The sequence below is a fragment of the Balaenoptera physalus genome, assembly GCF_965194825.1.
Source record: "Balaenoptera physalus genome assembly, chromosome: 14".
NCBI classification, from domain to species: Eukaryota; Metazoa; Chordata; class Mammalia; order Artiodactyla; family Balaenopteridae; genus Balaenoptera; species Balaenoptera physalus.
The window spans coordinates 5,722,212-5,748,317 of NC_138893.1; the positions used below are offsets into that span (position 1 = coordinate 5,722,212).

Sequence of the window (26,106 nt, forward strand, 5' to 3'; positions counted from 1 at the left end):
ACTTTTGTGTCTCATTTATTTCACCTTATTTTCAAGGTTCATCCATGTTGCAGTATGTATCAGAACTTCATTTCTTTGTATGAATGCTATTTCATGTATGTATATAATACACTTTGTTTATCCATTCATTTAATGGATGCTTGGGTTATTTTCACCTTTTGGCTACTGTGAATAATGCTATGAACACTGGGATATAAATATCTGTTCCCGTCCTTGCTTTTCAATTCCTTTGGGGTATATAACTAGGAGTAGAAGTGTTGAGTCATAGTAATTCCATATTTAGCTTTTTGAGGAACTGCCAAACTGTTTTCCACAGCAGCTGCACCATTTTAACATTCCCACCAGCAATCTATGAGAGTTCCAATATCTGTGCTTTTGGTGTCTCATCTAAAAAATAATTGCCAAATCCAATGCAATGAAGATTTCACTTATGTTTTCTTCTAAGAGTTTTATAGTTTCAGCTCTTATTTTTGGGTCTTGATCCATTTTGAGTTTTTTTTTTTTTAATATGGCTTAGGTAAACTCCAACTGTATTTGTTAACATGTGAATATCCAGTTTTCCCAGCACCTTTTGTTGAAAAGATTATCCTCTCCCCATTGAATGATCTTGGCACCCTTGTCAAAAATCATTTGATCATATGTGAGGGTTTATTTCTGGGCTCTCTATTCTATTACATTTGTCTAAATGTCTGTCTTTAGGCCAACACCGTACTGTTTTGATCACTGTAGCTTTGTAATATATCTTGAAATCAGAAACTGTGAGACCTCTAGCTTTGTTCTTCTTTTTCAAGATTGTTCTGGCGTCCCTTGATACTCGATATAAATTTTAGGATTTTTTTTTCTGTAAAAAATACCATTGGGATTTGATAGAGATTGCACTCATTTGTAGATTGTTTTGGATATTACTGTCATCTTAACAATATTAAGTCTTCCGATCAATGAACATGGGTTATCTTTTCATTTGTTTATGTCTTCTTTATTTCAGCAATGTTTTACAGTTTTCAGTGTATAAATCTTTAAGCTCCTTGGTTAAAATTATTCCAACAAGGACCTACTGTAGAGCACAGGGAACTATACTCAGTATTTTGTAAAAACCCATAAGGGAAAAGAATCTGACAAAAAAATTATAGCTGAATTACTGTGCTGTACACTGAAACTAACATGATATTGTATCAATAAATCAATTATACTTCAATAAAATAAAATAATAAATAAAAATTATTCCTAAGAATTTTACTTTTTGATGCTATCACAAATCAATTAAATTTTATCTTTCAGTGTGTTTATTGTGAACATACAGAAATAGAACTGATTTTTGTGTACTGATTTTATATCCTATAACTTTACTGAATCATTTATTTGCTCTAACAATTTGTGTGTGTGTGTGTGTGTGTGTGTGTGGTTAAGAGCTTTACTGAGTTATAATTTATGTACCATAAAATTCACTCATTTTGTGTGAATGATTTTTTAGTAAATTTACAGAGTTGTATAGCTATTATGACAATCCAATTCTGAACATTTCCATCACCCCAAAAAGATCCTTTATGTCCATCTGCAGTAAATCCCTATTTCTACTCCCAGACCTAGGCAATCAGTAATATACTTTCTGTCTATAGATTTACCTTTTCTGGGCATTTAATACGAACTGAGTCATACAATATGTGGTCTTTTTCTTCTGGTTTCTTTCACTTAGCATAATGTTTTCAAGGTTCATCTTTGTTGTAGCTTGTATCTGTACTTCATTACTTTTTATTGCCAAATAGTATTCCTTTGTATGGATACACTAATTTTGTTTACCAGTTCACCAGTTGATGGACTTTTTGGCTATTATGAATAATGGTGCTATAAACATGTGCATACACATCTTTGTATGGAGATAAATTTTCATTTATCTTAGGTGCATACCTAGGAGTGGAATTGCTTGGATCATATGGTAAATTTATGTTTACCTTTTTAAGAAAATAAGTGTTTTTCCAGAGTAGTTGCATCATTTACGTTTCATTAGCAATGTATAAGTGTTCCAGTTTCCCCACATTCTCACCAAAAGCTTGTAAGGATGGTCTTTTTTTATTATAGCTATGCTAGTGGCTGGCAAATGATGTCTCATTGTGGTTTTGATTTGCATACCCCTAAATGACTAATGATGTTGAACATCTTTTCATTCACTTAGTAACAATTCCTGCATATTCTTTGGTGAAGTATCTCTTCAGATCCTTCTCCTATTTAAAAGTTAGTTAAAAAAATTTTTTTTGCTACTTTGTAAGAGATCTTTACGTATTCTGGATACAAGTCTTTTAGCCGATATTTACATTACAAGTATTTTCTCCCAGTTTCTGCCTTGACCTTTAATTTTCTTAATCATGTCTTTTGAAATATAAAAGTTTTTAATGTTGACAGAGTCTAATTTATCTATTTATCTTTGGTTACTTGTGCTTTAGGTGTCATATCTAAGAAACCATTGTTTAATCCAAAGTCATGATTTATACCTGTTTGCTTCTAAGAGCTATATAAATATAGCTCTTACATTGAAGTTTTAGATCTATTTTCAGTTAATTTTGATACGTGGTGTGAGGTAGGGTCTAACTCCATTCTCTTGCATGTAAATGTTCAGTTGTCCCAATACCATTTGTTAAAAAGATGATTCTTTCCTCCATTGAATTGTCTTGGCAACCTTTTCAAAATCAATTGCTCATAAATGTGAAGGTTTATTTTTGGGCTCTCAATTCTATTTCGTTGATCTCTCTGCATATCCTTATGCTAGTAACACAGTCTTGTTTATTGTAGCTTGGTGGTAAGTTTTGAAACCAGAAAGTGTAAGTCCTCCAACTCTGTTCTTCTTTTTTAAGGTTGTTTTAGCTATGCTGGTTTCCTTGAATTTGCATGTGAATTTTTGGGTCAGCTTGTGAATTTCTTCACAGAATACACCTGGGATTTTGGTAAGGATTGCTTTGAATCTATAGATTTACTTGGGGAGTGTTGCCATCTTAACAATATTACGTCTTCCCATCATGAACATGGGATGCCTTTCCATTTATTTAAGTCTTCTTTAATTTCTTCCAATTATGTTTATAATTTTCAGTGTATAAGTCTTTCTTAAATTTATTCATAAATATTTTATTATTTTTGATGCAATTGTAAATGGAATTTGTTATGGGTTGAATTATATCCCCTCAAAATCCATATGTTGAAGGCCTAACCCCCCAGTAGCTCAGAATGTGACCTTATTTGGAGTTAGGGTATTTACAGAGGCAATCAAGTTAAACTGAAGTCTTTAGGGTGGGCCCCTAATCCAGTATGTCTGTGTCCTTATAAGAAGGGGAAATTTGGACATAGGCATGCACACAGAGAGGATGCCATGTGACAATTGGAGCTATGCTGTGACAAGCCAAGAAACTACCAGAAGCTAGGAGAGAGGCCTGGAAGAGACCCTTCCCTCACAGCCCTCAGAAGAAACCAAACTTGCCAATACCTTTGTCTTAGACTTCTAGCCTCCAGAACTGTGAGACAAAAAAATTTCCATTTAAGCCACCTATTTTGTGGCATGTTGTTATGGCAGCTCTAGCAAACTAACACAGAATTGTTTTCTGTTTTTTTTTAAATAAATTTATTTATTTTATTATTTATTTTGGGCCACATTGGGTCTTCGTTGCTGCACGCAGGCTTTCTCTAGTTGCAGTGGGTGGGGGCTATTCTTTGTTGTGGTGCGCAGGCTTCTCATTGCGGTGGCTTCTCTTGTTGCGGAGCACGGGCTCTAGGCTTGCGGGCTTCAGTAGTTGTGGCACATGGGCTCAGTAGTTGTGGCTCACGGGCTTAGTCGCTCCACGGCATGTGGGATCTTCCCGGACCAGGGCTCGAACCCGTGTCCTCTGCATTGGCAGGCGGATTCTTAACCACTGCGCCACCAGGGAAGCCCCCAGAATTGTTTTCTTAATTCTATTTTCAGATTGTTCACTTCTGATATATAAAGATATGAGTGATTGTTTACTGATCTTGTATACCCTGCAACCTTGATGAACTCGTTTATTAGCTCTAACAGCTGTGTGCATGTGTGTTCGTGTGTGTGTGTGTGTGTGTGTGTGTGTGTATTCCTTCAAAGTTTTCTACGTCCTAGAGTGTGTTTTCTGCAAATAGAGATAGTTTTACTTCTTCCTTTCCAATCTGGATGCCTTCAAATTTGTCACTGAATATTTTTCTGGCTTCCTATTCAGTCATATCTCTCTGTGGATATTAATTATACTTTTTCTAAAGTCTTCTCTCTTTACTCAATTAACTCTAAGTCCTTGAATGTTGATTTCCATGGGATGCATTGGTTTCCTCTTTTTTTTTTTTAGTTTACAAATTAAAAATAAATTTTTGGTTTCGTTGGGTCTTTTTTTTTTTTTTATAAACATCTTTATTGAAGTATAATTGCCTTACAATGGTGTGTTAGCTTCTGCTTTATAACAAAGTTAATCAGTTATACATATACAATATGTTCCCATATCTCTTCCCTCTTTCATTTCCCTCCCTCCCACCCTCCCCATCCCACCCCTCTAGGTGGTCACAAAGCACCGAGCTGATCTCCCTGTGCTATGCGGCTGCTTCCCACTAGCTATCTATTTTACATTTGGTAGTGTATATATGTCCATGACACTCTCTCACCCTGTCACATCTCACCCCACCCCCTCCCCATATCCTCAAGTCCATTCTCTAGTAGGTCTGTGTCTTTATTCCCGTCTTGCCACTAGGTTCTTCATGGCCTTTTTTTTTTTTTTTCCTTAGATTCCGTATATATGTGTTAGCATACTGTATTTGTTTTTCTCTTTCTGACTTACTTCACTCTGTATGACAGACTCTAACTCCATCCACCTCATTACAAATACCTCCATTTCATTTCTTTTTATGGCTGAGTAATATTCCATTGTATATATGTGCCACATCTTCTTTATCCATTCATCTGTCGATGGACATTTAGGTTGCTTCCATGTCCTGGCTATTGTAAATAGAGCTGCAATGAACATTTTGGTACATGACTCTTTTTGAACTATGGTTTTCTCAGGGTATATGCCCAGTAATGGGATTGCTGGGTCGTATGGTAGTTCTATTTGTAGTTTTTTAAGGAACCTCCATACTGTTCTCCATAGTGGCTGTATCAATTTACATTCCCACCAACAGTGCAAGAGTGTTCCCTTTCCTCCACACCCTCTCCAGCATTTATTGTTTCTAGATTTTTTGATGATGGCCATTCTGACCGGTGTGAGATGATATCCCATTGTAGTTTTGATTTGCATTTCTCTAATGATTAAGGATGTTGAACATTCTTTCATGTGTCTGTTGGCAATCTGTATATCTTCTTTGGAGAAATGTCTATTTAGGTCTTCTGCCCATTTTTGGATTGGGTTGTTCGTTTTTTTGTTATTGAGCTGCATGAGCTGCTTGTAAATCTTGGAGATTAATCCTTTGTCAGATGCTTCATTTGCAAATATTTTCTCCCATTCTGATGGTTGTCTTTTGGTCTTGTTTATGGTTTCCTTTGCTGTGCAAAAGCTTTTAAGTTTCATTAGGTCCCATTTGTTTATTTGTGTTCTTATTTCCATTTCTCTGGGAGCTGGGTCAAAAAGAATCTTGCTGTGATGTATGTCATAGAGTGTTCTGCCTATGTTTTCCTCTAAGAGTTTGATAGTGTCTGGCCTTACACTTAGGTCTTTAATCCATTTTGAGTTTATTTTTGTGCATGGTGTCAGGGAGTGTTCTAATTTCATACTTTTACATGTATCTGTCCAATTTTCCCAGCACCACTTATTGAAGAGGCTGTCTTTTCTCCACTGTATATGCTTGCCTCCTTTATCAAAGATAAGGTGACCATATGTGTGTGGGTTTATCTCTGGGCTTTCTATCCTGTTCCATTGATCTATATTTCTGTTTTTGTGCCAGTACCAAACTGTCTTGATTACTGTAGCTTTGTAATATAGTCTGAAGTCAGGGAGCCTGATTCCCCCAGCTCCATTTTTCGTTCTCAAGATTGCTTTGGCTATTCGGGGTCTTTTGTGTTTCCATACAAATTGTGAAATTTTTTGTTCTAGTTCTGTGAAAAATGCCAGTGGTAGTTTGATAGGGATTGCATTGAATCTGTAGATTGCTTTGGGTAGTAGAGTCATTTTCACAATGTTGATTCTTCCAATCCAGGAACATGGTATCTCTCTCCATCTATTTGTATCATCTTTAATTTCTTTCATCAGTGTCTTATAATTTTCTGCATACAGGTCTTTTGTCTCCTTAGGTAGGTTTATTCCTAGATATTTTATTCTTTTTGTTGCAACGGTAAACGGGAGTGTTTTCTTAATTTCACTTTCAGATTTTTCGTCATTAGTGTATAGAAATGCAAGAGATTTCTGTGCATTAATTTTGTATCCTGCTACTTTACCAAATTCATTGATTAGCTCTAGGAGTTTTCTGGTAGCATCTTTAGGATTCTCTATGTGTAGTATCATGTCATCTGCAAACAGTGACAGCTTTACTTCTTCTTTTCCGATTTGGATTCCTTTTATTTCTTTGTCTTCTCTGATTGCTGTGGCTAACACTTCCAAAACTATGTTGAATAATAGTGGTGAGAGTGGACAACCTTGTCTTGTTCCTGATCTTAGTGGAAATGGTTTCAGTTTTTCACCATTGAGGACAATGTTGGCTGTGGGTTTGTCATATATGGCCTTTATTATGTTGAGGAAAGTTCCCTCTATGCCTACTTTTCGTTGGGTCTTTGTTGCTGCATGTGGGCCTTCTCTAGTTGCGGAGAGCGGAGGCTACTCTTCGTTGCGGTGCGTGGGCTTCTCTTTGCAGTGGCTTCTCTTGCTGCAGAGCACAGGCTCTAGCCACGTGGGCTTCAGTAGTTGTGACACTCAGGCTCAGTAGTTGTGGCTCGCGGGCTTTAGAGCGCAGGCTCAGTAGTTGTGGCACATGGGCTTAGTTGCTCTGCGGCATGTGGGATCTTCCCAGACCAGGGCTTGAACCCGTGTCCCCTGCATTGGCAGGTGGATTCTTAACCACTGTGCCACCAGGGAAGTCCCTTGTTTCCTCTTTTGTGGTGTTTGTTTTCCTTTGGTGTGTGTTAAATCACAGGAACACATGACTGCGTATCCTTGCCTTGCCATTTCCTTTTTACCCCTGTATGAAGGTTCTATTCTTCCTACAGCCTCTTGACCAAGGAACACGAGTGGAAGGGACAAGCCTTGTGGTCAGTCATGAGTCCCAGTGATGGAGGTTTCTAGACCGGGGCTACTTGGCCTCCTGGGAGTTGCCCCAGGCTCTGTCTGTCCTCTGAAGCCCAAGTGCCCACACCTACTGCCCCTGTCCTGGAGCAAGTGAAGGAGGACACCTCACCCGCTACTTACTGCCCCCAGTGTCCCAAATCTTCACCCCTCAGGAGCCCAGGCCCCCTCTGCTCTGTGTCTCTTTCCTCTCAGAACCTCCAACACAACCCACCTTTCACAGTGGTCCTCTCCTGATGTGTTTTTTAAAAATTTTTTATTGGATTACAGTTGATTTACAATGTTGTGTTAGTTTCAGGTGTACAGCAAAGTGAATCAGTTATACATGTACATATATCCACTCTTTTTTAGATTCTTTTCCCATATAGGCTATTACAGAGTATTGAGTAGAGTTCCCTGTGCTGTACAGTAGGTCCTTATTAGTTATCTATTTTATATATAGTAGTGTGTATATGTCAATCCCAATCTTCTAATTTATCCCCCCCTTACCACCCCCCATAACCATAAGTTTATTTTCTACATCTGTAACTCTGTTTCTGTTTTGTAGATAAGTTCATTTTTAGCCTTTTTTTAGATTCCACATATAAGTGATATCATATGATATTTGTCTTTCTCTGTCTGACTTACTTCATTCGGTATGATGGTCTCTAGGTCCATCCACTGATGTGGTTTTTTAACAAAGATATTTTTTTATTCCATAAATTTGTGGCCACAAGGGACTAAAAGACTGACCTCATAGGTTTCATCCTCTCATCTGTAAAATTGGTGTACTATTCCTTTCTCAAAATGTCATCTTGTAAATGAACATGGGGCAAATTACAGACAGCACCTGTGCATTAAAGTCATTTAGATGTCCAAGACTGTCCCCATTGCCTCACTGCAAGCAAGTTTGGAAAGTGCCTGCACCACACTGGCTTGTCTGTAGCCCCCAGACCCTGACAAGTGGGTGGCCGGAGTCTATGGCAACTCAGGGGAGCAGGAAAGGGCAAGCACTATCCCACCCTGGCTCCAACCCCTTGAAATCTCTAGAAATTCCTTACTGGCAGTGCCCATGTGACGGATGCCCAAGCCCATGATGGCGGCCATTTGACTGATGCTCCCTCGCAGTGGCAAGGCTTAGGGCTGCATCTGTGAATGTGCACTATTCCCGCACATGCCCCCTACACCTGGCTCATGTGTGTGTGCCAGCAGACACGCACACACAGCACACATGCACGCACACGTGCTCACACACACAGGCACACGCTGTCCTCTTCAGGAGTCAGTTTTATTCTTTCTTTCCCCATGTTTATAGCTGTTTATTCTTTTTTTGTTTTCGTGCTGCGAGGCATGCGGGATCTTAGTTCCCCAACCAGGGATCGAACCTGTGTCCCCTGCAATGGAAGCGCAGGGTCCCAACCACTGGACCGCCAGGGAAGCCCCCTATCTCTGTTTATTCTCTATCTTTTCCTGTCCCTTTCCCTCTCTTTCTCAAGGAATCTTCTCTTCCTCCATCTGTCTGTCTCCCTTTCTGTTCTCTCTGCCTCAGTTTTGGTTTTCCGTGTTTTGTTTTGTTTTTACCAGACATCAGCTGTGCTACACGCGGAGCAGGGGTGGTCAATTCAACACCAGTCACAACGGCCCCCGAGCATAGGAGGCAAGGCTGAAGCTGCCCCGCTGCCCTGACTGAGGAGGGCTGGTCGTGGTGTGAAAATCAGGACCAGGGACCCGCTGCAGTGGGTCCATGGAGCACAGACCCTGCTGCCCTGGCATGAGGCCCAGGGCGTCTCCCAGAGCACCTCATCTCTCAGCCCTCATCTGCTGGGCAGGTCTTCGTGGGCCACCCCTACAGGGACAGCTGTGGGTCCAGTCCTGAGGTCACCAGAGGAGGCCCTGCTGGTCCAACCTGGAAGAATGGCTGGGGGCCTGGCTGTGAGCAACTCAAGCCCAGGTAAGCGGCTGCGTGAGGGGCGGGGGTGGGCCTGTTGCTGGGGGGGTCTGGGCTCTGCCCAGTCCCTCCCATTTTCTCAGAGCAAGCCCCCCAGCCCCTCAGCTCAGTCTCCTCCTCTGTACGACAGCTGCCTGTTTTCCCTGTGGGATGTGAGCATTAGGGGACCTGAGTGGCCATCTTACCCAGCTGAGAAAACACAAGTTCTTCCCTGAATTTCCCACTTCTATGCCTGTTTTCTCCACCCATTCATTCACTCATTCATTCGTTCAGCCTGCCATGTGCTGGACATGGCTCAGTGCTTTGGGGGTGCAGAAACATGATCAAGCCCTGGCCCTTTGAAAACCCTCTGTTTCCTCTTCCACGCATCCCCCCTCTGCTTCTCTTCTTTAGCTTATGGGCCCCCCAACCCGGAGCCCATTGTCTGCTTCCTTGAAGCTGGCACGTAAAAGCAGATAAATCAGAAGAATGGAGAAAATTTTCTATCCGGTTATGATCTGTTTAGATTAAAGACAAATATTGTTCACAGAAACACCCACGTAGGAACTTTTTATCTACATTAGAGCTTTTTATCCAAATGAGAAATGAGTCATTTAATCTGTGAGGAGGGGCAGAAGTTGGATTTTGACAAACACATCAACCTTCAGAAAGACAAGAGTACTCAACTCTCTCTCCCTCAATTAGCAGAACACGACACTTCCGTGTGTGGCTCCCCGTTTTCTAGTGGAGAGCGGAGTGGGGAAGGGGGAAGGGGGAAGAGGAAGGGGCGTCCACAGACCACCGGTGTTCTGACTGGTGCCAGGTCAGGAGGCTGGGAGGTGAGGGAAGTAGAGGTGTGGCCCACAGGGCTCCATGTCTTTCCTCTTCAAGGACCAGCCACACGCTCTTCCAGGGGGGCACCCAACACACCACTGGGGCAGGGCACCAGCTACACTTCCTGAGAAATACTGTTGGCCTCCAGGCATTTATCACTCTCAAAATGTTTGCATTATTCAAAACCCAGTCTTGGAGAGCTTGCCCCGATGGACTAGTTAAGCAGGCTTTGGGAGGTGTGTGTGTGTGTGTGTGTGTGCACTGTCAACCTCTGTTGATCAGTGCCACTGTGGGGAACTTTTCTGGTGTCTTCCACATGTTACCTCTTCTTTTATCTGGAGAGGGAGCCTCAGTTTACTCACTTGACTGATGTAGAAACTGCTGCTTGTGGGTACCAAGTCCAAACAGCCAGTATGTGGCAGAGCTGGAACAGAAATCAGCTGTGACCACCTTCAAGCCCTCTGGGGCCACAGCTCTCTCCACGTCTAGTGCAGGTGCACCTACTGGCTTCCCTCACCTGTCAGTTTGGGACACAGCCCCTCCCTCCAAACTCCCATGCTCTGTGGGTTCAAGCAATCTCCTTTCTGAGAAGCACCTTGGGCTTCCAAAGAAGAGAATCATGTGGCCAGGGAGGCCCCCATGCTGACCTTCAGCAGCATAAGAGTGAAGGAAAGGGAAGTGACCAGGAAGTGGTCACGGGGAAGATCCCAGCCTCCACCCCCAGGACAGCAGATCCACCACGGTGCAGGGGCTGCTCAACCTTCACGACCCCTGGCGGGAGACCTGCTGCCGGTGACTCAGTGTCCAGGAGGAACAGGCTCAGTTCACAGGTCCCCCACATGCAGCTCAGAAGGAAGTCATGCCTATTGAACCTGTACCCTGGACCAGACACCTTTTAGTGGAATTTCTTCCTGGGCAGTGTGCGAGAGAGACATGATTGTCATGTCTCTCATCGAACAGGCAAATAGTGGAGGCTGGGAGGTTAACACTGTATGACTATTTGTGCATTAAGGCTGGCCTTCCTGTTGGACTCTTGGCTTCAGGAGCAGAGACCTTGTAAGCCCAGCACAGAGCAATGCCATTTGTTGTCTGACCCCCAAATCTAAATGGCCTCTGACTACCTAGAGAAGGAAGGTTATAGGGCTTGGCTGTGGTGTGTCCTTTACCCCAGAATCCTTGCCCCAGGAGTCCTCTGCCCTTGGAGTCATACTCTACAGAACAGGGACACCGGTTGGAGGCAGATCTGAGTGACAGTCCTGGCCACAGTTACTGGCCATGATTTAGCCTCTCTGAGTCTCAGTTTCTTGTCTGCAGAATGGGAGAAGCAACAATACCCACCCACAGCGTTGCTGTGACGATCAGAAGAGAGGACATAGGTAAAGAGATCAGTGTTTGCGGGACATAGGAAGTGGTCAGTAGAAGGTAGCTCCTCGGAAGGCAAAGAAGGAACAGTGTTGTGCCACTCAGTGATCTGGGAATGGAGCTCTGCCCCGACCCAGCAGCCATGTTGGAACCTGCATCAGGAACACGGGGCAGCCTCATCCCATTGAGACCTTCTCCCGCTTGCAGTGTCTCCTACTGCTCCCAGGATTCCTCCATGTAAAGGGGGATCTATAAAGGCATATCCTTTCCCACGTCGAGGGCCTTTGGAAAGCTCAGCATCCCAGGTCAACAGCGTGAGCACACAAACTAGAGAGAAAGTGTGCTCTGAGCCGGGAGGGAGCCATGAGGCCAGTCTGTGTTGGTCAGGCAGAGCTTGCCATTTTGGGGGACACATCGCATATCTCTCTCCAGGGAAGTTGTCCAGCCCCCAGTCTTCTCGTGGCATCCACTTGTGCCAAATGTTTGGCCTCCCAGCCCCTGAGTCAGTGCCCCCTACTTTAGAAGGTGTTACTAGATGACTCTGGCTGTGATGACAAGAAGGGGGATGTCAACTGCTTGTGGCATTTGCAGGGCACCTGAGCACACCCCTACTCTCAGTCTGACCCTTTCCGGTATCTGTAAGGAGGCCCTTCTTTCCCAGACTTGACATCCAGTAACTCTATTAAGCGCCGATTCAGGCGCTGTCCGTGGTGCTGACCAACATCACACCTCCTTATGGCCGGGTGCCAAGGATCCCTACCACAGCGAGTGGGCTTTAAAATTTTTCTTAAAAAATAAATTTATTTATTTATTTATTTATTTATGGCTGAGTTGGGTCTTCGTTGCTGCACGCGGGCTTTCTCTAGTTGCGGCGAGCGGGGGCTACTCTTCGTAGCGGTGCGCAGGCTTGTCCTTGCAGTGGCTTCTCTTGTTGCGGAGCACGGGCTCTAGGCACGCAGGTTCAGTAGTTGTGGCTCGCGGGCTTAGTTGCTCCGCGGCATGTGGGATCTTCCCGGACCAGGGCTCGAACCCGTGTCCCTTGCATTGGCAGGCGGATTCTTAACCACTGCACCACCAGGGAAGTCCGGGCTTTCAAATATTTGTATAAAGCTGCATTTGGCTTCAGAGTTGCAAGTTTCCAAGGCTTCATGCTACCTGAAGCCTGACACCTCCTGGCTTCTCAGACTCAAAAGGTGCTGAGGCCCCGTTTAGCCTCAGGAGTAGCACAGCACACACAGCCTGCTGCTTGTAGAGCAGGGACCAACAGGTCACAGTGTCTAGAGCAGAAGCAGCTGCAGTGGACGTACTTCCCCATCAGAGGCAGAAGCTTTCCAGGGCAGAGAGATACCAGTCTTGGCCATCATCCTAAATATGTGTTTATTTGATGTTGTACGCTTTCCCTTTTCATGTAGTTTTAAAAAATCCCCATTCTTTTGTGAAATGCGAGAAATTGGACATCTTTAAGGAGACAAATTGAATCCCAGCCTTGGGTACAGATGGGACTGGACTGCCCACCATTGCCTGGGGCAGGGTCCTTCTGGCTCTGCCGTAGGACTTCCTGGCTCAGGATGAGGACTGAACCTCAGAAGCCCCCATGCCCTCTCACAAGGATACACCTGGCTCAGTCCTACTTATATCATCCATAAATGTGTGACCAGGACTCAGGCCATGTTTCTAGCATAGATACACACAGAGCTGCTTGGATGAAGTGGGAATAGGGGGTTCTGGGGTCTCATACTCAGCCTCTTTCCCACTCACCAGGGACCCACAGAATTCATACTGAAAACCATGACCCTAAATAGAGCCTTGTAAACAGTGGCCTTTGAATGGGTCCAGGTGGGGTGAACAGAAAATTTCAGCATAGGGGCATCTGAAGGACCCACCCTTCCTCTACCTTCCAGCTTCTCCTGGCCCTGCTAATTTGGTAAAGTATGTACTGTGGAATATCTTCAGGTATGAGCTCTTAGCCCAGATGAGAGAGAGAAAGAATGTCTCAGTTCAGAGAACTTGCCCATAATCATGCTCTAGAGGCAAGAAAAATGTTTAGCTTTTGTACTTGATAGAATAGACTTCTGGATAGGATGGCTACATTTGTATGCAACTCTAACTTCTTTCCAAATTTCCATTGAAATGACCATCAACAGACTATAGAAATAGGAAGAGCATGCGTAAATGCTAAAAGGTGGAGAAGTGTGGCATTGCCAAATCATAAATTCAGATGTTCAAGATGCTCCAGGAAAAAATGGGACAAGACCAAATAGAAATAAGGACCAAAGCAACCCCTGGTAGAGAACCAGGAGCATCACCCATGGATATCCAGGGATTAGAGGCAACGGCAGCTGAGGACACATATAGGTTTCATCCTCCCCCTGAGAAGGGACTAGAACCTTGGATCATAGCAAAGGTGTAGCATAAGGTTGCACTTGATTTGTGTCCAATAAAAAGGATGACTGCGCTAAGCAAAGAATGGGGATATTGCCCCAACGGTAGTTGCCATTACAAATATGGTTAAAGCAGTCTCTCTGATCAGGGTCAGAGATATCTGGATTTTCATCTAACCCTCAATAGCTGAGCGACCTTGGGTAAGTTACTTCGTTATCTCTGCTTCATTTTCTTCCATCAGTGAGGGTTATCTTAGAATCAACTTCATAGAGCTGTGAGAATTAAATACAATAATCTATATTATAGACTCAGCAAAGGGATGGTACTTAGTAGGTAAATATTACTTCCTGAATTGGTTCCAGTGTTAGGTGAGCAAGATGATTCATTTATATCTATTTATTTAAAATAGAGAAGTCCAGCTTTACTAATAGCTAATGTGAAGGCTGAGTCTGGCACCTGCCTTGACCAAATGTCAGGTGGATTTTGGTCATGTCTGGTAAAGGCCACATGCTAGGGCAGAGCAGGAACTCCCACTGCAGAAGGTGGAGAGTAGTTCCCCCACATGTTTCCTACTTTCAGAATTTTGCACCTGTTGTAGTTTCCATGCACCCGATACAAATACATGTAGACTATATTTTCTTAAGTAGTTGAAACTTTGCTTGTACTGTCTTTGTCTGGTCCCGCTGTTAGGGTAATACTAGCCTCATAGAATGATTTAGGAAGCCATCCCTCTACTTCTATCTTCTGGAAGAGATTGTAGAAGATTGGTATACTTTCTTTCTTAAGTGTTTGGTAGAACTCATCAGTGAACCCATACGGGCCTGGTGTTTTCTGTTTTGTTAGGGTATAAATTATTGATTCAAGTTCTTTAATAGATGTGGGCCTATTCAGATTGTCTATTTCTTCTCAAGTGATTTTTGGCAGATTGTGTCTTTCAAGGAATTGGTTCATTTCATCTAGGTTATCAAATTTGTGGGCATAGAGTTGTTCATAATCTTCGTTTTTTTTTTAAATAAATTTATTTTTATTTATTTATTTTTGGCTGCATTGGGTCTTCGTTGCTGCACACAGGCTTTCTCTAGTTGCGGCGAGCGGGGGCTACTCTTCGTTGCAGTATGCAGGCTTCTCATTGAGGTGGCTTCTCTTGTTGTGGATCATGGACTCTAGGCGCGCGGGCTTCAGTAGTTGCGGCGCACAGGCTTCAGTAGTTGTGGCATGCGGGCTCAGTAGTTGTGGCTTGTGGGCTGTAGAGCGCAGGCTCAGTAGTTGTGGCACATGGGCTTAGTTGCTCTACGGCATGTGGGATCTTCTTGGACCAGGGATTGAACCCGTGTCCCCTGAATTGGCAGGCAGATTCTTAACCACTGCACCACCAGGGAAGCCCATAATCTTCCTTTATTATCCTTTTAATGTCCGTGGGATCTGTAGTGATGTCCCTCTTTCATTTCTGATATTAGTAATTTGTATCCTTTCTTAGTCTGGCTAGAGACTTACTGATTTTATTGATATTTTCAAAGAACTAGCTTTTGGGTTCATTGATTTTCTCTGTTGATTTCCTGTTTTCAATTTCATTGATTTCTGTTCTAATTTTTAAATTATTTTTCTTCTGCTTACTTTGGATTTAACTTTTGCTTCTTTTTCTAGTTTCCCAAGGGGGAAGCTTAGATGGTTAGTTTTAGGTCTTTCTTCTTTTCAAATATAGGTATTCAATGCTATAAAATTCCTTTTAAGCATTGCTTTTGTTGCATTCCACCGATTTTGATAAGTTGTATTTTCATTTCATTTAGTTAAAAATACTTCTTAATTTATTTTGAGATTTCTTCTTTGAACCATGTCTCACTTAGAAGTGTGTTGTTTAATCTCCAAGTATTTTGGGATTTCCTAGCTATTTTTCTATCATTTATTTCTAGTTTAATTCCATTGTGATCTGAGAGCAGATATTATATTTTATATTTAAAAAAATTTGTTAATATGTGTTTTATGGCCAAGAATGTGGTCTATCTTGGTAAATGTTCCACGTGAGTTTAAGAATGTATATTTTGCTGTTGTTGAATGAAGTAGTTGATAGATGTCAATTATACCCAGATAATCGATGGTGCTGTTGAGTTCACTATATCCTTACTGATTTTCTGTCTGCTGGGTTTGTCCATTTCTGACAGAGGAGAGTTTATGTCTCCAACTATAATAGTGGATTCATCTATTTCTCCTTACAGTTTTATCAATTTTTGCGTCACGTACTTTGATGCTCTGTTGTTAGGTCCATACATGTTAAGGTTTATTATGTGTTCCTGGAGAACTGACCCTTTTATCATCATGTAATCCCCCTCTTTATCACTGATAATTTTCCTTGCTCTGAAGTTGGTTCTGTCTGACATTAATACAGCTACCTTGCTTTCTTTTGACAAGTGTTAGCACAATGTATCTTTCTTCATCCTATTACTTTTAATCTATACAGGTCTCTATTTAAAGTGGGTTTATGTAGACAACATATAGTTGGGGTCTTGTTTTTTGATCCACACTGACAATCTCTATTTTTAAATTGGTATATTTAGATAACTGACATTTAAAGTGATTATTGATATAATTGGATTAATATCTACCATATTTGTTACTTTTTTCTATTTGTTGCTCTTGTTTTTTGTTTCTATTTTTGTCTTTTTACACTTTCTTCTGCCTTTTGTAGTTTTTTTTAAAGGTTTTAAATTTTTTATTTTTATACACTTTTAAAAGGTTACATTCTATTTACAGTTATTGCAAATATTGGCTATATTCCCCATGTTGTACAATACATCCTTAAGACTATCTTATACCCAATAGTTTGTACCTCCCACTCCCCCATCCCTATATTGCCCCTCCCCCCTCCCCTTGCCCCACTGGTAACCACTAGTTTGTTCTCTATATCTGTGAGTCTGTTTCTTTTTTGTTATCTTCACTAGTTTGCTGTACTTTTTAGATTCCACAGATAAGTGATATCCTACAGTATTTGTCTTCCTCTGTGTGACTTATTTCACTTAGCATAAAGACCTCAAAGTCCATATGTGTTGCTGCAAATGGAAAAATTTCATTCTTTTTTATGGCTGAGTAATATTCAATTGTGTGTGTGTGTGTGTGTGTGTATATATATATATATATGTATATATATATATATATATATATATATATATATATACATATATACCACAACTTCATTTATCTGTTGATGGACACTCAGGTTGTTTCCATGTCTTGACAATTGTAAATAATGCTGCTGTGAACATTGAGGTTCATGCATCTTTTTTTTTTAAAACATCTTTTTTGGAGTATAATTGCTTTATAGTGTTGTGTTACTTTCTGCTGTATAACAAACTGAATCAGCTATATGCATACATATATCCCCATATCCCCATATTCGCTCCCTCTTGCGTCTCCCTCCCACCTCCCTTATCCCACCCCTCTAGGTGGTCGCAAAGCACTGAACTGATCTCCCTGTGCCATGCAGCTGCTTCCCACTAGCTATCTATTTTACATTTAGTAGTGTATATATGTCAATGCTACTCTCTCACTTCGTCCCAGCTTACCCTTCCCCCTCCCCGTGTCCTCAAGTCTATTCTCTACATCTGCATCTTTATTCCTGTCCTGCCCCTAGGTTCATGAGAACGATTTTTTTTTTTAGGCTCCATATATATGTGTTAGCATATGGTATTTGTTTTTCTCTTTCTGACTTACTTCACTCTGTATGACAGACTCTGGATCCATCCACCTCACTACAAATAACTCAATTTCGTTTCTTTTTATGGCTGAGTAATATTCCATTGTATATATGTGCCACATCTTTATCCATTCATCTGTTGAGGGACACTTAGGTTGCTTCCATGTCCTGGCTATTGTAAATAGAGCTGCAATGAACATTGTGGTACATGACTCTTTTTGAATTATGGTTTTCTCAGGGTATATGCCCAGTAGTGGGATTGCTGGGTCATATGGTAGTTCTATTTTTAGTTTTTTAAGGAACCTCCCCTCATTGTAGTTTTGATTTGCATTTCTCTAATGATTAGTGATATTGAGCATCTTTTCATGTGTTTGTTGGCAATCTGTATATCTTCTTTGGAGAAATGTCAATTTAGGTCTTCTGCCCATTTTTGGATTGGGTTGTTTGTTTTTTTGATATTGAGCTGCATGAGTTGCTTGTGTATTTTGGAGATTAATCCTCTGTCAGTTGTTTCGTTTGCAAATATTTTCTCCCATTCTGAGGGTTGTCTTTTCCTCTTTTTATGGTTTCCTTTGCTGTGCAAAAGCTTTTAAGTTTCATTAGGTCCCATTTGTTTATTTTTGTTTTTATTTCCATTTCTCTAGGAGGTGGGTCAAAAAGGATCTTGCTGTGATTTAGGTCATAGAGTGTTCTGCCTATGTTTTCCTCTGAGAGTTTTATAGTGTCTGGCCTTACATTTAGGTCTTTAATCCATTTTGAGTTTATTTTTGTGTATGGTGTTAAGGAGTGTTCTAATTTCATTCTTTTACATGTAGCTGTCCAGTTTTCCCAGCACCACTTATTGAAGAGGTTGTCTTTTCTCCATTGTATGTTGTAGTTTTAATTGAGCATTTTATGATTCCATTTTCTCTCCTTGTTTAACATATTTGTTGTACTATTTTTTAACTTTTTTTGTACTAGAATTTTTACTATACGTTTACAACTAATCCAAAATCACTTTCAAGTAACACTATGGGGCTTCCCTGGTGGCGCAGTGGTTAAGAGCCTGCCTGCCAATGCAAGGGATGTGGGTTCGAACCCTGGTCTGAGAAGATCCCACGTGCCGCGGAGCAACTAAGCCTGTGAGCCACAACTACTGAGCCTGTGCTCCAGAGCTCACAAGCCACAACTACTGAGCCCGAGTGCCACAACTACTGAAGCCCCAGCACCTAGAGCCCGTGCTCCACAACAAGAGAAGCCACTGCAATGAGAAGCCTGCACACCACAATGAAGAAAATCCCCCACTCGCCACAACTAGAGAAAGCCCATGCACAGCAGCAAAGACACAATGCAACCAAAAATAAAAAAAATATATAAGTAAAATAAATAAATTAAAAGAAAAGTAACACTATGGATTCATGAGTAGTGAAAGTACCTTATAATAATAAAATACTTCTAATTCCTCCCCCCATCCCTTGTATCATTACTGTCATTAATTTCACTTATATATAAGTATATATATGCATATATATGTAATTATTTTGAACAGTTATCTGTTAGATCAATTAAGAATAAGAAACTAAAAGTTTTTATTTTACCTTCACTTATTCATTTCCCAGTGTTTTTCCTTTCTTTATAGATCAGACTTTCTGACCTATATCATTTTCCTTCTCTCTGAAGAATTTCTTTTACCATTTCTTGCAAGCCCGGTCTACTGGAAAGAAATTCTCTCAATTTTTGTTTGTCTGAGAAAGTCTTTTTCCTCCTTCTCTTTTGAAGGAGATTTTCACAGGGTACAGAGTCTAGGTTAGTTCTAGACACTTTAAATATTTCCCTCCATTCTCATCTTGCTTGCATGGTTTCTGAGGAGAAGTCAAATGTTGGTCTTATGTTTGCTTCTCTATAGGTAAGTTTTTTTTTTTTTCCTTCTGGTTTCTCTCAAGATTTTTTCTTCATCTTTAATTTTCTGAAGTTGGAACATGATATGCCTAATTATAGGTTGTTATTATTGTTGTTTTGGTGTTTATCCTCCTTAGTGTTCTCTGAGCTTCCCAGATCTGTGGTTTAGTGTCTGACATTAATTTAGGGGAAATTATCAGTCATTATTCCTTCAAACATTGCTTCTGTTTTTTTTTTCTCTCTTTTTTCTTCTGATAATCTCATTATACATACGTTACACTTTTTGTAGTTGTCCCACAGTTATTGGATGTTCTGGTCTGTGTTTTTTGTTTTTTTTTTTTTCTCTTTGATTTTCAGTTTTGGAAGTTTCTATTGTCATATTGTCAAGCTCAGAGATTTTTTTTCTCAGCCATGTTCTCTTGACTAATGAGCCCATAAAAGGCACTCTTCATTTTTGTTATAGTGTTTGTGATCTCTAGCATTTCTTTTTGATTCTTTCTTAGAATTTCTCTCTATCTGCTTCCATTACTGATGTGTTCTTGCATGTTGTCTACTTTTTCCATTAGAGCACTTACTTAGCATGTTAATTATACTTGTTTTAAATTTCCAGTCTGATAATTCCAACATCCCTACCATATCTGACTCTTGTTCTGATACTTGTTCAGTCTCTTCAAACCATGTCTTTTGCCTTTTAGCATGCCTTGTAATTTTTTGTTGAAATCTGCAGATGATGTACTGAGTGAAAGGAACTCTGGTAAACAGGCCTTTAGTAATGTGGTGGTAAGGTGTGGGGGAAGGGGAAGCATTCTATAGTCTTATGATTAGATCTCAGGCTTTTGATGAACCTGTACCTTGGTCCTTGGTCTGTGAACTTCACCAGTACTTCTCAGTTGTCTTCCCCCCTTAGGTGGGACAGGATGGCTAGAAGGGACTGGAGTTGAGTATTTCCCTTTCCCTGGGTAGGTTAGGCTCTGATAAAATCCCAGTAGGTTTTGGTAAAACAGTTTTTCATGAGGGCAGGCATTGTCAAGAAGAACAGAATGTGCTGGTATATTTCAAAATGGCTCCTTTCCCCCTTTCTCTGCCAGAAGCTTGAGGGGATTTCTCTGTGATAGTCACTGTGAGGACTTGGTAGAGCTCTTGGAGGTAAAACCCACAAAGGTGTGGGGTCCCCCTGATGACTAGGTCCCCCTGGAGTTTTTAACTCTCAGACTTGTCCATGTTGGGCCTCCAGAAATTAATCAGTTACAGTTTACGTTGCCCTGGCACTGGTTTCTGCTCCATTGCCTTGTGATTCTCCACATCTGCCTGTCTATCTCTCCGATTTGGGGAATAGCAGTTTGTCCTGTGATTTCGCTTCTCTGAAGAATCTAAGAAGAGGTGGTGATTTTTCAGCTTGTTCAGTTTTTTACTTGTTAGGACAGAGTGGCAACTTCTAAACTCCTTACATGTTGGACTAGAATACCAAATAGTTGAATCTTAATGTGCTCTGTGAGGAGACAGAGAACAACCATGAAAGTCCTCTGTATCATAGAGAGGTGTGCTGGTTACCACATGCAAATCACTAAAAGGAGTTACTAGAATTCATGATGTTACACCTTTTTCTTAGACAAAAAGACAAGTGTTCTAAATTGTTAACATTAATGACTCTGTCCTAAAGGTGATGGAAAATGAACGTTACCTCTCAAGGAAGGGAGAGACCTGGTCAGATTTGAGTGTTTGAAAGATCACTCTGGCTGCATCAGGCAAAATAGGTCTCAGGCAACTTCAGCAAGAATGTTTTTTTTTAAAAAAGACTCAGTCCCATAAGACTGCCCTCACTTCAGACTCCGGTCACAAATGTCAGGTCTCCAGGTTACCCACACTACTGTCTAACTTGGATTCCCATGACCCTCCCAAGTTTCAGTTCACAGAACTCAGGAAAACAGTTTACTTACACTTATTGGTTTATTATAGAGGCTATAGCTCAGGAACACCCAAATGGAAGAGACATGTAGGGCATGAAAAGAGGACATGACTTCTCCAGGCTTACCACCCTCCCAGTACCTCAATGTGTTCACCAACCTGGAAAACTCTCTGAATTACATTGTGTAGGGGTTTTTATGGAGGTTTAATCATGTCAGCATGATCGATTATTAAATCAATCTTCAGTCCCTCCACCTTCTGGAGCTTGGGGAATGGGGCTGAAAGTTCCAGGATTCGAATCAAGGTTTGGTCTTTCTGGTGACTAGTCCCCATCCTGAAGCTAAGGCATTTGCCAAGAGTCATCTTATTAGAAGAAAAGACACTCCTCTCACACAGGAAATTCCAAGACATTTAGGAGCTCCATGTCAGGAACTGGGAACAAAGACCAAATAGGTATTTCTTATGCCACAGAGGTTCAGGCAGATTGGAGGGAGACCATTAATTCTTTTAAGAAGCGTGGCTCTGAATGGGAAAAGAAGGCAGGATGGAATCTACAAGGCATGGGTGTTCCAGGTAGTTTTTGAAAATGAGAAAGGTTAGATGTTTAAATGGAGGACATTAAAGAGAGAGAAGAGAGAAGGTGTATTTAAATGCACAATATTGAAGGGGAGGTATGTGGAATGGCATCCAGGGCAGGGGAGGAGAGAATGACCTGTGAGAGAAAAGGGATGGTGTCCTCCATTATGACAGGAGGGAAGGATGCAGACAAATGTGTAAATTTGGGGATAAGAGTTGAGACAGTTCCTGATGATGGTTTTGAATTACCCTATGAAGTAAAAGAGGGAGGGTCACCATCTGACAGGGGGAGAAAGAGAGGGCAGCCTGGGGTTTGGTAAAGGCCCAGAGGATTTGAAATTCTTGGGACTGCTTGGGGAATTTAGAGAGGAGTAGAGTGAAAAACTCAAACCATGAAAAAAGAAAGCCATACAAGGATATATAATGGAGAAAAGGCAGTCTCTTCAATAAGTGGTGCTGGGAAAACTGGACAGCTACATGTAAAAGAATGAAATTAGAACACTCCCTAACACCATACACAAAAATAAACTCAAAATGGGTTAGAGACCTAAATTTAAGACCAGACACTGTAAAACTCTTAGAGGAAAACATTGGAAGAACACTCTTTGACATAAATCACAGCAAGATCTTTTTTGATCCACCTCCTTGAGTAATGGAAATAAAAACAAAAATAAACAAATGGGACCTAATGAAACCTAAAATCTTTTGCACAGCAAAGGAAACTACAAACAAGATGAAAAAACAACCCTCAGAATGGGAGAAAATATTTGCAAACGAATCAATGGACAAAAGATTAATCTCCAAAATATATAAACAGCTCATGCAGCTCAATAGTAAAAAAAACAAACAACCCAATCCAAAAATGGGCAGGAGACCTAAATAGACATTTCTCCAAAGAAGACATGATGGCCAAGAAGCAAATGAAAATCTGCTCAACATCACTAATTATTAGAGAAATGCAAATCAAAACTACAATGAGATATCACCTCACACCAGTTAGAATGGGCATCATCAGAAAATCTACAAACAACAAATGCTGGAGAGGGTGTCAAGAAAAGGGAACCCTCTTGCACTGTTGGTGGGAATGTAAATTGATACAGCCACTATGGAGAACAGTATGGAGGTTCCTTAAAAATCTAAAAATAGAATTACCATATGACCTAGCAATCCAACTACTGGGCATATACCCAGAGAAAACCATAATTCAAAGAGACACATGCACCCCAATGTTCATTGCAGCACTATTTACAAAAGCCAGGATATGGAAGCAACCTAAATGTCCATCGACAGACGAGTGGATAAAGAAGATGTAGTACATATATACGATGGAATATTACTCAGCCATAAAAAGGAATGAAATTGAGTCATTTGTAGAGATGTGAATGGATCTAGAGACTGTCATACAGAGTGAAGTAAGTCAGAAAGAGAAAAACAAATATCATATATTAATGCATGTATGTGGAACCTAGAAAAATGGCACAGTTGAACCGTTTGCAGGGCAGAAATTGAGACACAGATGTAGAGAACAAACGTATGGACACCAAGGGGGAAAAGTGGCGGGGGTGGTGGTGGTGGTGGTGTGATGAATTGGGAGATTGGGATTGATATGTATACACTGATGTATATAAAATGAATAACTAATAAGAACCTGCTGTATACAAAAATAAAGTATAATTCAAAAAAAAAATAAAAGAAAGCCATAAATGGAACTCTATTATACAGCTTAAGACATTGTCTCCATCAAAAGATAACACAGGGACTTCCCTGGTGGTGCAGTGGTTAAGAATCTGCCTGCCGGACTTCCCTGGTGGCGCAGTGGTTAAGAATCTGCCTGCCAATGCAGGGGACACGGGTTCGAGCCCTGGTCCAGGAAGATCCCACATGCCGCGGAGCAGCTAAGCCCATGTGCCACAACTACTGAGCCTGCACTCTAGAGCCCGTGAGCCACAACTACTGAGCCTGTGTGCCACAACTACTGAAGCCCGCACGCCTAGAGCCCGGGCTCCGCAACAAGAGAAGCCACCGCAATGAGAAACCTGCTCACCGCAATGAAGAGTAGCCCCCGCTCGCCGCAACTAGAGAAAGCCCTCATGCAGCAACAAAGACCCAACGCAGCCAAAAATAAATAAATAAATAATAATTAAAAAAAAAAAAAAAGAATCCGCCTGCCAATGCAGGGGACACGGGTTCGAGTCCTCGCCCGGGAAGATTCCACATGCCCTGGAGCAACTAAGCCCGTGTCCACAACTACAGAAGCCCTCGTGCCTAGAGCCCGTGCTCCGCAACAAGAGAAGCCGCCGCAATGAGAAACCCATGCACCGCAACGAAGTGTAGCCCCCGCTCGCCGCAACTAGAGAAAGCCCAAGTGCAGCAACGAAGACCCAATGAAGCCAAAAATAAATAATAAATAAATAGATAAATTTATATATTAAAAAAAAACACAAAGGGGGTAATAATACAAGCTACGACAATCTTGGAGAAGATTGTCCAAACAGTTGGACATTCACCAATTTGTAACACATTTAACTCTCATTGCACCAATATCTAGAGTATACAGAAAGCTTCTATATCAATTAGAAAAAAGAATAATCAATAGAAAACTGAGCAAAAATGTTGAACAGGCATTTTACTAAAGAGTAAACTAAAATTACTAATAGACAGATGAAAAGATGTTTGATATTATTCGTCATCAGGAAAATAAAAATTAAATCTACAATGAGACAATACTATACAAAAAACAGATTGGCAGAAATTGAGAATTCAACACTTAGAAAGTATTGGCAAGGATTACATATTAGTTTCCTAATCCTGCTGGAATAAATTACCACAATCTCAGTGGCTTAAAACAACACAGTTTCTGGAGGTCAGTCTCATTGGGATAAATTCAAGATGTTGGCAGGACTAGTTCCTTCCGGAGGCTGTAGGAGAGAATCTGTTTTCCAGACTTTTACAGCTTCTACAGGCTGTCTGTCAATACTCTCCTTGGCTTGTAGTCCTGAAACTGTACACCTCAGGTTGGGACTTGAACCCACAGCCTGGGGCACAAACTCAGCCAAAACCCAGATTGGAACTTGAACTCATGGTCTTTTCATCAGAATCATTCACCTGGTGTCAGGACTTACTGAGGCTCAGGTTCTTTGTGTCTCAGCATAGAAGAATTCAGCGAGAAGCAAAGCAATAGGCAAGAAGTAGATTTATTAATATACTTGTGAGGATACAAGTGGGCAGGCAAGGGGGCTCTGCCCCGAGAATTAAGTGGGCTACATTTTTTTGTTATACGGCAGGTTCTTATTAGTCATCCATTTTATACATATTAGTGTATATATGTCAATCCCAATCTCCCAATTCATCCCACCACCATCACCCCTTACCTGCTACATTTTTATAATCAAAAGAAAGTGGGGAGGAGGAAAAGACCCACCTTCTTCCTCATTCTTTGAGTAGACGTCAGGCTTACATCACTAGCTGCTCCTTCGCATTGGGCAGGAGAGTGTTTGAACCCTATAAGGTCAAACTAGGACTGTCGTGGCGCTTATTCAAATCAGCAGAAGGGTGGTAACATATACTAAAAAAAAAAATTTTTTTAGAGTGTCTTTTTATTTATTTATTTTTTGGCCACTCTGTATGGCTTGCCGGATCTTAGTTCCCTGACCGGAGATTGAACCTGCACCTTCGGCAGTGAAAGTGCTGAGTCATAACTACTGGGCCGCCAGGGAATTCCTTATACTAAAATACTTTAAATCATCTCAAGTTTCAGTATAATGAGGGTCTCCTGCTTTGGAATGTCACCTTTCCCTTATATTCGTGTCCTTGGTTCTAAGGATCATTATCTTGCTGGACTTGACCAGCAGGATGAAGGCCTCATTTTTTCACTTAATGGCCTGGGGCATATCTCGTGCTTTTATTGATGGCTTTATAGTTAAGCAAGGCTGCTTTGTTCCATGATGTTCCGATAGCTTTCTCGAGCAATCATTAACTTACAGTGGTCTCCCAAAATTCCCTAAGTTTCCCTCTCTATCTATAATCCCCTAGTGGGATTTCTAAAACTACTTGTGTAACTATCCTAGTTTGTCCCTATCAGTCCCTTCTTCCATCTTCAAAGCCAGCAATGTAGCATCTTCAAATCTCTCTCACTCCTTCTGACCTCTGTTTTTCTCATCATGAAACAGGAGGGAAGGGGGCAGGGCACAACCTTTCAAAGAATGACATAGCCATAGGACATAACAAAAACTAGTTAGAACCGACTAGGTCCAAGATGGCAGAATATCTGACTTCCAGTGGACCTTGAGCCTAATCATATGCCCATTGTAATACATTAGCATAAGCTAAGT

The 26,106-nt window shown here is 41.3% G+C and overlaps 1 protein-coding gene across 4 annotated transcripts in view; it reads left to right on the plus strand.

Moving 5' to 3' along the window:
* The window catches only part of RASGEF1A (RasGEF domain family member 1A), a 264,154-nt gene that overhangs the window by 132,499 nt on the left and 105,549 nt on the right, over positions 1–26,106 (plus strand). For 3 of the 4 annotated variants that reach the window (XM_082425593.1, XM_082425594.1, XM_082425595.1), the window contains one exon: positions 8,808–9,174. The gene's annotated coding sequence lies outside the window, so the exon portion shown is untranslated. Of the gene's footprint in view, positions 1–2,917; positions 2,937–8,807; positions 9,175–26,106 lie in introns of those variants that run through there. The other variant, XM_082425597.1, reaches the window with a different exon arrangement.